Source organism: Danaus plexippus, chromosome 5, assembly GCF_018135715.1.
Source record: "Danaus plexippus chromosome 5, MEX_DaPlex, whole genome shotgun sequence".
Taxonomy (NCBI): Eukaryota; Metazoa; Arthropoda; class Insecta; order Lepidoptera; family Nymphalidae; genus Danaus; species Danaus plexippus.
The window spans coordinates 2,860,331-2,870,556 of record NC_083539.1 but is presented as its reverse complement, the minus strand read 5'-3'; positions in this window follow the sequence as shown (position 1 = coordinate 2,870,556).

Sequence of the window (10,226 nt, the reverse complement as noted above, 5' to 3'; positions counted from 1 at the left end):
CGGTTTCGGGACACAAAAATTTTGATATTTTCAAAACAAGTATTAATAGGATTTACTAGATAGTGGATTTATCACCTAAAGCTCCAATTCTACCTACCTCCACTTAAATGGGATGATCGTCACACGTCATTCAAAAGAATAAAAAAGACATTATAAAAATTCATTTTGTGCTTTTTAATAGTAGTCCAAATATTAAATTAAATTAAATGTTAGGACATTGTGTTTGACAGTAAACATTAGCAAAATATTATAATAAAACGTTCAATTACATATTGCATGAATATTTTCACTCCAGAAAATTTACATTTAAAATCAAATACAGTTATAAATCGATTTTTCACACTAGGGTTCCATTACTTAAAAAAACTACAATGAAAATCGAAAAAATCGCTAGTAAAAGAATAGAAAAGAAGTATAAAAAGGAAGTAGGTACTGAAGACTAAATATAAGTTAACTCTGATTTTCAATCTCCATCTAAATTCTTGCCAAACCAAAATAGACAGCAGTTGAATTTAGTTTTTCCTACGTTTCTAAACCAAAGAAAACTGTTGCTAATTTAACCATCCCATAATAACAAAGTGAAAGTTGAAATAACCAGTAACGCCCAGAATGAAAAAAAAGTTATTAACTATAATGCTATTAAACTTAGTGTTTACAACAATGATCAAGTATGCAATAACTATAACGTTACAAAGAAATCTGAACGATGGCTTGAGACTGCACTTTTAAATCTTCGTAATATATCTTGCATCAACGTATTTCTTATTCGCAGAAGGGATACTAGCAAGAATAATACACATATAAGGCAGGTTTTTGAAGAAATTAGCGGCAACACTTGTAAAAAATCAACAGAGATGTCGTATAAAACAGCAAAACAGCGTACTGTATCAAATTAAACAAAAAAAAATGGACACGCGAAGTCCATGATTTCCGGTAGACAACTAATCAATTGACATATAAGCGCGATCTCTATATATCATGTCATAGAAAAAGCGACAACATAATGCCAACTGAAGTGATGCCAACAAGTGATCTCTACTTAGCCAATATTTTTTATTTTAGGAGAGATTACAAGTTTTGTTTTGTTTAAAGTCAAACTTATGTTTTTATTCTCTAAAGTTTTTTGTTATTATTAATTTTTAAAGCCACGATAACAGAAAAATTGTATTTATATCTAACCCTAAGTTTTCAATTTCCCCAATTGTGTGATTTTCGTAATATACCTAAATAGGGATTAATTATCAGTCGGCGAGAAGTAATCATCTATTTTTGGACGGTAGAGTTCTACTAATAAATGTTAGTGGATCGTTTTACTTTCTATGAAATCGTTACTTATGGATAAAGTTGCTAGACTTAATTTAAATACGCATTAGAAGCTGTAAAAGTTAATGGAATTAGAAAACAATAATAAAAACTCTATGGTTAGTTTATGCATAAAATAAATTTCGCGAGCCTTTGAAAATTCAGGTCTTAGAAAAGAATACTCGTTAACCCGCTTTTATTTATTTTCTAAATGTATATTTGAGCTTAAAAAATATTGTAGTTTGGAAGGCAAACTCAAAACTATCATATAAGGAAGTTACGTAAGTAAATAATGATATTACCTTTGTAAAAGGGGAATAGATTTAAAAGCATTTTTCTTGAACTTTTAAATGTTGCGCATGATTTTGTAATAAGTAAATAGCAATATAATAATGTACATCTTATAATTTCAGTTGGCATTTTTTTCTAATTGCTGCCTTTTAATATGATAGTATACGTAGCTTAACGTAGTAAACAAAAGTTGTGCATTTAAATAGACACCTTCCTCTATCTACATTTAATTAATTAATAACAATAATACTAATTTATTTGCCTCAAAGAAAAACAGGTTATAATTATTTTCCCACTGCTAATTATACACTGACATTAAATAGAGAGTCGAAACCTCTTAGCATTCAATGGATTTACCGTGCGGGTGCCGGGTCCATCGCGTTGCTGGGAGAGGAGCTTCAACAATGCCTGGGACTTGCGACTTAAAATTCGCGAATACATAAATATGTCTGGTCTGGAGGCCGACGCACAAATATCCTCGGGGATTTTGTATTATTTTTCATACGTATCCATCATTATAGTCCAATCCGAAGCCGCTTTAAGGATGGAGTAAGGCTTGACATTTGATTTTATAGCCCTAGTACCCTCTCTCACAAAACCTATTGATCGCTTGTTTGTGGTTATTTCCCTTTGCGCTCTGGTTACCGAAAGACTAACCGCTTCACGTATGATTTCCTGAACCCTATCGTGGCGACGCAAGTATTGACCGCTATCCAGGAGTACCTTACATGCCACTAACAAATGCCTACCAGTTCCAACTGCCTTCCCACAGATATAGCAAGTCTTTTCGGTACCTTTACCCCATCTTACTAAATTACTCTGATCTAGGAGAGTCATCTGGAACGCATTGAGATAATTATTATATTTTGTTAGTTGAAAAGGTCTTCTATGCCCTGTGCTAGTTGGGAAACTTTATTACTTGGCGCAGGGCCTTCCGCATGTTACTATACAGTTTGAAATGCATTTAATCGTCACATATATATTTTATCTCCATATAATAAAATTGTGGAAAATTTATAAAATGATAATCATCATCATCGACCTATAGGAGCCCACTGCTGAGCAAAGGCCTCTTCTATAGGTATTCATCTATAAAAACTAAATTATGAGGAGACTGAACTTCCTATTATACTATTTTATAGTTAGTAGGGAGATATTTACTAACTTATTCATTTTATTTGTAAATGTATTGAAATCAAGAATTTTTTTACTGAATGTGCATTTGTATTGTGTTTTGGTTGAAACCTATAAGGAGTGTTGGACGTTTACTAATCAGTCCAGGATAATAAAATATTGTAGTATGTTGTTGTAGGACAGCTTTTAAACACAGTGCCTAACCGTTGAAACTCCACAAGTTTGATATAGCAGCACGGTTGCGTGTTAAATAGGTTTGGATAGACTAACTTTGAGCAGAGCACGCTGGGCAACTTGTATGGACTTCATCGCTGTCTTAAAAGCACCTAGAATCACCTAGAAAGGAAGTGATGCAGTAAGATCAAATGCCTTGGCTAAGTCTAGAAAAAGTGTAAAATTTTACATATTCGTACTTAATTGACTTAAAAGTTTTGTCAATAGCATGATCAGTGTTTTTCCTATTCCGAAACCCGTATTCATAAGGGATAATACTTTATTGTTTTCTAAATTATTGATTTACTTTACGTAAATAATTCTTTCTAGTATCGTCGAAATTGTCGGTAAGATAGATATATGAAGGTCTGTAATTACCAATATGATCTCTGCTCCTTTTTATGAATAAGACATACTTCCAATATTTTAAGAGCATCTGGAAATATTCCACTTTTAAGTCAATTGTTAATTATTTTAGTCAAAAGAGGCACTAGGACTTATTTGTATTTCTTTAGATTTGCATCTAGTTTTATCAGCCCTTGGTGCGCAACTTTTGTTTAGGCTGGTAATGATGTTGGTTACTTAATTTTTATCGGCGTCTAGCAGAACAAATGAGTTTTAATTTGGTTGTGTCATTTGCCTCATATATATGAACTTTTGAGTATTTTATGTCCGTGATAATAATATATTAGTTAGCATCATTTAATGATCGTTCGGGTGTAGTATTACATGTTTCAAGTTCTTTGATATTTGATGGTGGTTTTGTAATGTTAGTTAATCTTTTATTAACCTTCCATTATTGTTTGTTGTTTCTTTCAGATGCAATTTCAGCGCGTTCGTATGTTTCCTTTACCTTTTTTATTAAATTGTTGCAAAAGTTCCTATACCGTTTATAGGTGATTTTTAATTCCAAACAAAAAATATATTGTAATATGTATACATATTGATTATGTATATATTCAGTATTTGCACAAAACTCTATTCTCTAGTGGAAAGTTTAACAGAAGCTCTAAAAATTTTACAAACACGTATTTGTAGAAATTTTTGTAAAAGCATTGAAGTTTTTTAAAAACTCTACTCTGAACTTGAAGTAATTTCTGTACAAACACCAGAAATCCTTCGCAAAGTTAAAAATACGAAAGTGACTTTCTGTCTGTTGCATTTTCTGTTTCGTATTTTAATAAAAACAATAATTTATTATTCATTTAATTATTGACTACAGTTTTAAATCTATTTCATTTCAGATCATTCTTTAAAATATAAATGTATCTCATAAATAAAAATTATTGTGATGCAAATTTTTGGTCAAATAAGTTTATTTTTTTTTTATGACAAAGGGGGTAAACGAGCATCGGCCTACCAGATGGAGGTAGTAACCATCACCCATGGACATCCGCAAAATAATTTTTCGGATGCATAGGCACCCTTACTTGGGGAAGAGGGAGAGGAAAGGTTGGGAAAAGTAAAAAGGGAGAGGTTGGGAAAAAGGAAAGAGCAATCGGCTCTCTCACTCATTGGACAAAACGCAGCCATGCAAGACTGCTTTGAGCCGATCTTCTGTGAGAGAGTTGCACTTCCTTGGTCGAGCCAGCCCATGTTCCAGCTAAAGTAATTTGACCACAGCTAGGTTCTACCACCTCCAAAAAGTCTTTTAAAGTTTATTTGCTGGTTTATATAGTAATGAAATTTTTTTGATGAATTCTGCTAAAAATGTTTATTTTTAAACCATATAAATTAGACCGTCAGAAATGTCCACTATTACATCCTTTAAATAACTACATTTGAAGGTTTTTTCTTATTATAAAATATGAATGACAAAAAAAGTCAACAGGATAAAAATAGTTTTTACAAAATAGTTATTGATTATCATAGTATTTTTAGTTATTACAAAAATAAAACTAAGTGGAAATAAAGGACAATATGACAAACGCATGCTGTTGCGTTAATTAGTTTTAAATACGCTTGTACGTTATAAAATTGAGAAGTGAATTAATGTAAGATAAAGCCTATATATGTTCTTTCTTTTGCTTTAAAATAGGTGCTTATAATTTTAAATAAATTTTAATTGTGTAAGGGTAAAAATGTTGCAAAAAACACTCAATTGATTATGTACCTCAAAATCTAAAGAAAATACAATAATCTCCAAAATAAAATTTCTTACACCACTTATGAGCTCACACTTAGATAATTATTAAAATAGTTTCTGAATTAGGGTAGTTCTTGCTTAAAAATAATAATTTTATTTAATAAATCCAACCAATACATTAATACATTTACATTCCATATATACACGCTGATAATAGCCAAGCAAAATAATATATATAAGGACGTATGTATATATATTTATATAAAGAGATAAAAAGAATTCCTAAGCCTATAAAAGCTAAGTCACCTATTTTTAGAAAATTAATGTCGTATAAACCATTTTGAACATGCTTACTCTTCGTATTATAAGACATAGTTTTATATTTAAATATACGAAAAATTAAATTTTTTACTTCTTATTTTGTGTGCATATTTTTATGACCTAAATAAATCAAATTCAATGTCCAAATTATATACATAAAACTAGATATTATTACCATACCATTCCAAAAATTAAACATATTTCGTTTCATAATTTTTAAAGAATATTCTGTGTTACGTTGGGGCACTTAAGGAAATCTACGTTATTTATTAAATTTACATATGTAACCCTTTCTGTGGCCCTTCGACTTAAAAGTAACCCTGTATAATTTATTTTTGAGAACCTATATGTCTTAACATATTTTACCCTTTTACCGTAATAATACGACAAACAAATTGACAGAGCTGAATGTTTTAAGACGTAAAAGATACTACTCAAGAAAGTTACTTTAAAATAAAATAAAATGTAACAAAACTAAAATACAATAAATAGTTGGTTCAAACGATAAAATAAGAATTGAAAAACAATTGTATTTACAATAAATATTTAATATAGAGATCGCCTGATTTACCTCGTATGGATATTAAAACACATTTATTTTTAATTTACAATAACTGTATTTCTCACCTTAAAAATACGTTCTATAGGATATAACAGCGGATACCATATAAAAAAAACGAACAAAGGGTTGTATTAATCTATTAAAATTTTCATAAAAACGTCATTTTAATTTTGAATGCCATAGATAAATTATATAAGGTAATAAATATTTAAATTGCTATTTGGAAGCGATGACATAAATAACAGAATTTAATAATAGGAATAACAAATTAAGTTCAACATTAAAAATAGTTTTTAATTAATTCAATGTAATGTCCTTTCATTAAAGCAATGTACGAGGGTATTTAAAGCCTAGACCGTATTTTGCATCATATATGCCAAAAGCATATTTTAGCAAATATTATTCATGATGACATTATATTTTACTGAAATGAACTAGAGTTCATTCATTATTCAGAAAGCATTTTTGCAGTAGGTTGGTATGTAGTGTCTTTAATTTTGTATAGATATGAGTAAATTTTGTTACTTGACTAGTATATATAACGAATATTATGATAAAATCACTTTTGTAACTTTATTATGACCTTGGTGGAGATTATAAGATAGAGCTGGAGTATCGTAGGTGTCACGTTTTTTACTTATATCATTAGGTATATTAAAGCAATATGTCTTAACACATACTGCGGATGATAAACTAATTTGTTATAGCACCTTCTGAATTAACCATCATTAAAATTGTCACGTTATAGAAAGTCCAAAGTGGTCAAGATGACATATTTTTGTTAATTATAATTATAATACATATATGATATTTTATTACTGTATGAGTTACAATATTGTATAAAAAATAAAACCAGTCTAATTTAATAACAACACGAAACATAACCACTTGTGCGATTATTTAAATTAATTATTCTTCTATTAGATATAAATCTGCATAATTTTTTTTAATTCATCCAAATTTTATAATAAGTTGAGAATTCTATAAATATTTAACCAATATTATTAAATAACACAAAGGCTATGTTCAATTATCACATTTAGTTAATTAATTATTATTTTTCTTTTGTCTTAATTTGCTTAATATTTATTTTTGTCCCACGTCTCAATTTTTCTTTAGAAAGATGAGACAAAAAACTAATTCATCAATATTTCATGACGATTATTTAAATTCTTTTAAGTAAAAAAAATATACATTTGTATGTATAAACATATTTTTGCTACTTTTTTATTCTGCTATTAATTTGTTACCGAAAAAATTTAAATTTTGCAAGAAATTTTTTTGTGTAAACATTTATATAGCCTAAGCAATCTACGAAATAATGAACCTTATACATATGAGAAATAAAGTACATTATTGCACAAAGGAGATATAATGTTTTAAAACAATGTAAACACTAGTAGCGTTAACAAACTCGCAGTCAACTACGGATGGTTTAAGTTTGGGTAGTTATCAAGAATTCATGCACATTGTGATATACACTTTACTTGTTGTTTGTTGTTATAATATGGCATTTTACAAAATATAAATGACTCGTGATTCCAAAAATGTTTAGCTTGTGTATGTCTATACATATTATATAGTTTTCTTGAATTTGTGTATTTCAGGAATTTAAAAAAAGATTTGCGTAACACTTAATAATAAAACAACTAAAGGTAAGTAAGTTTCTTTCTTAACGTGCACGGTAGCAAAATACAATATTATGAGCAGTTAATAATTTAATTCCATATTTCCATTATAAAATACATTTTCTTATCTCAGCGTGTAAAAATAATATAGATATATATTATGGAGGAAGCAACTTTTTAGATTTGTATAATAACAGAAATATGCGGTGATAAATAATGAATTGCAATTGGACACTCATAAAATTCATGATGAAGGTAGTCAGAAGTTTAAGTCAGGACCAGAGTGAAATTTTTCATTTTTTATAGCTATATAACATGTTAGGGCAAAGTATGTTTTTAGTTTCATGATAAATGAAACGAACTAATCCAATCCAGACTTTCATAACATACTAAAATTATTGCTCAAGTAAAATGACTAAATTTGTGTTAAATTAACATAGCATATATTGTCAGTTTCCTATAAGTACCTGTTTAATAACTAGTTATTAAATTCCTCTTCAGATATTTACGTAATCCTAAACAAGTGGGTTACTTCGTTTTCCATATTTCAATTGGCTTATAAAATGAAACGAAAGGTGAAAAAGAACTTCACTTTCAAAATATCACGTACTGATAAATAAATAGGTTATAAAGAGAGCTTCATAAATTACAAGTAGATAAATATATGACCAGTTCGCTCTTGAAAATATTCGCAGCTTTCATAAAAAATGTTCTAGTTCTATGTTCAAGCCAATTTGTGTTTTGGGGTTTTTACGTACTAGATATTTTACTCGTTATTTTATGATAACAGTACAACAATATCGTATAATTAAAATTAATAATTATTTGAATTGAACTAACATTAAAGATCGCCTCAAATAAGCCGTGAATTACTATTGAGATTTAATTATTTTTTTTAATAAATTGTTATAAGTATTTACTGATATTATGAATAAGTTTGTCTCCAAATAATATCTTATCGTGAAATTTATATACTCTTACAAAATAAAGGGGAATGAAGAATACCGGGTGCATAAAACAAGACTCAAGTGGGTGACACGTAAAATACTGTGTATTGTACAGCATATCATTATTTCTGAGTAGTTTGTCATAATTAGATTCAATTTGCAGTTTGTGACCTCGTTTTCGCGGTTATTTTAACGACGATAACGTTAACAGGTAGCCATGCTATTAATTAGTATCAACGCTGTGGGATACATTCATTATTCACAAAGTATTTTTGTAGTAGGTTGGTATTTTGTGTCTTTAATTTTGTACAGATATGAGTAAATTTTGTTACTTGACTAGTATATCTATTTACGAATATTATGATAAAAGCGCTTTTACAACTTTATTATGAGCTTGGTGGAAATTATAGATTTAGCAATGATTACATCTAAAAAATATTATTCATTAAAAATTGAGGAATTGTTGATTTTTACTACAATTTAGTTGTTATATTGCCAACAAATATTAACTGAATAAATATTATAAACAATGTTTTATTCATTCCAATATACGTCTAAAATTTATAACCTGATAATGTTGCTTTCATATAATTTACTCACTACATTCCACCGCTTCTAAAATAATATTTAGCCAAGCAAATTCTATTCCACTACTGTCGTTTCACAAATATAAAAGATTATATGAATGGATTTGAATGTCAAAGTTATTATTTCATTCAAACATGCTATTTAATGGATTTATGTTCAATTGATTGCAATGATACATTATATTCTAGATTAAAATATACTATATCATATATGTCGGCTCGCGATTGGAGTATGGGCGAGCTATGTGGCTCTGAAGTCTCACGGTTGAGAGTATTATCCTCCATTTTATAGTACTTATTAAAATAAGTAGATGATTCAGGCGGATCCCTTGACCACAATTATGAGTTGTGAACAGGACGGCCGCCGAACCACCACTGGCACATCGACGATTAGCCCTGCTTATATAGGAGCCGTCCCCTCCCTTCACAACTCACCTGATTCACTGATTGGTGGATGAAGTCTGAGTCGTTTTACTTCTAAATAAAACTCAATTTATTATTTACAATCAAAAGTTATTTAACGAAACCAACAAATCAATTGAGTAATAATAAGTATTATTTTAATTATTACATATTTATCATTAACGCCGACACGGCCATTCTGCACAAAGGTCGCCCTCGACCTATTAAAAAATCTATTCAACAAAATTTGGAGGTTCCTCTGCTCAACTGCTCAACTTTGCTTCTAAAATCTTGAAACCGGCTGTCCTCAGTAAAATTTATTTAAGTCATATTTTTGGAGGTCCCTGTCCTCAAAAAAATCTATTTAACTCATAATTTTGGAGGCCCCTGTCTTCAACGAAATTTATACAACCCATGATTTAAATTTATACAACCCATGATTTTGGAGGCCCCTGTCCTCAACAAAATCTATACAAAACATTTATTTTGGAGGCCCCTGTCCTCAACAAAATCTATACAAAACATTTATTTTGGAGGCCCCTGTCCTCAACAAAATCTATACAAAACATCTATTTTGGAGGCCCCTGTCCTCAACAAAATCTATACAACCCATGATTTTGGAGGCCCCTGTCCTCAACAAAATCTATACAACCCATTATTTTGGAGGCCCCTGTCCTCAACAAAATCTATACAATCCATTATTTTGGAGGCCCCTGTCCTCAACAAAATCTATACAACTCATGATTTTGGAGG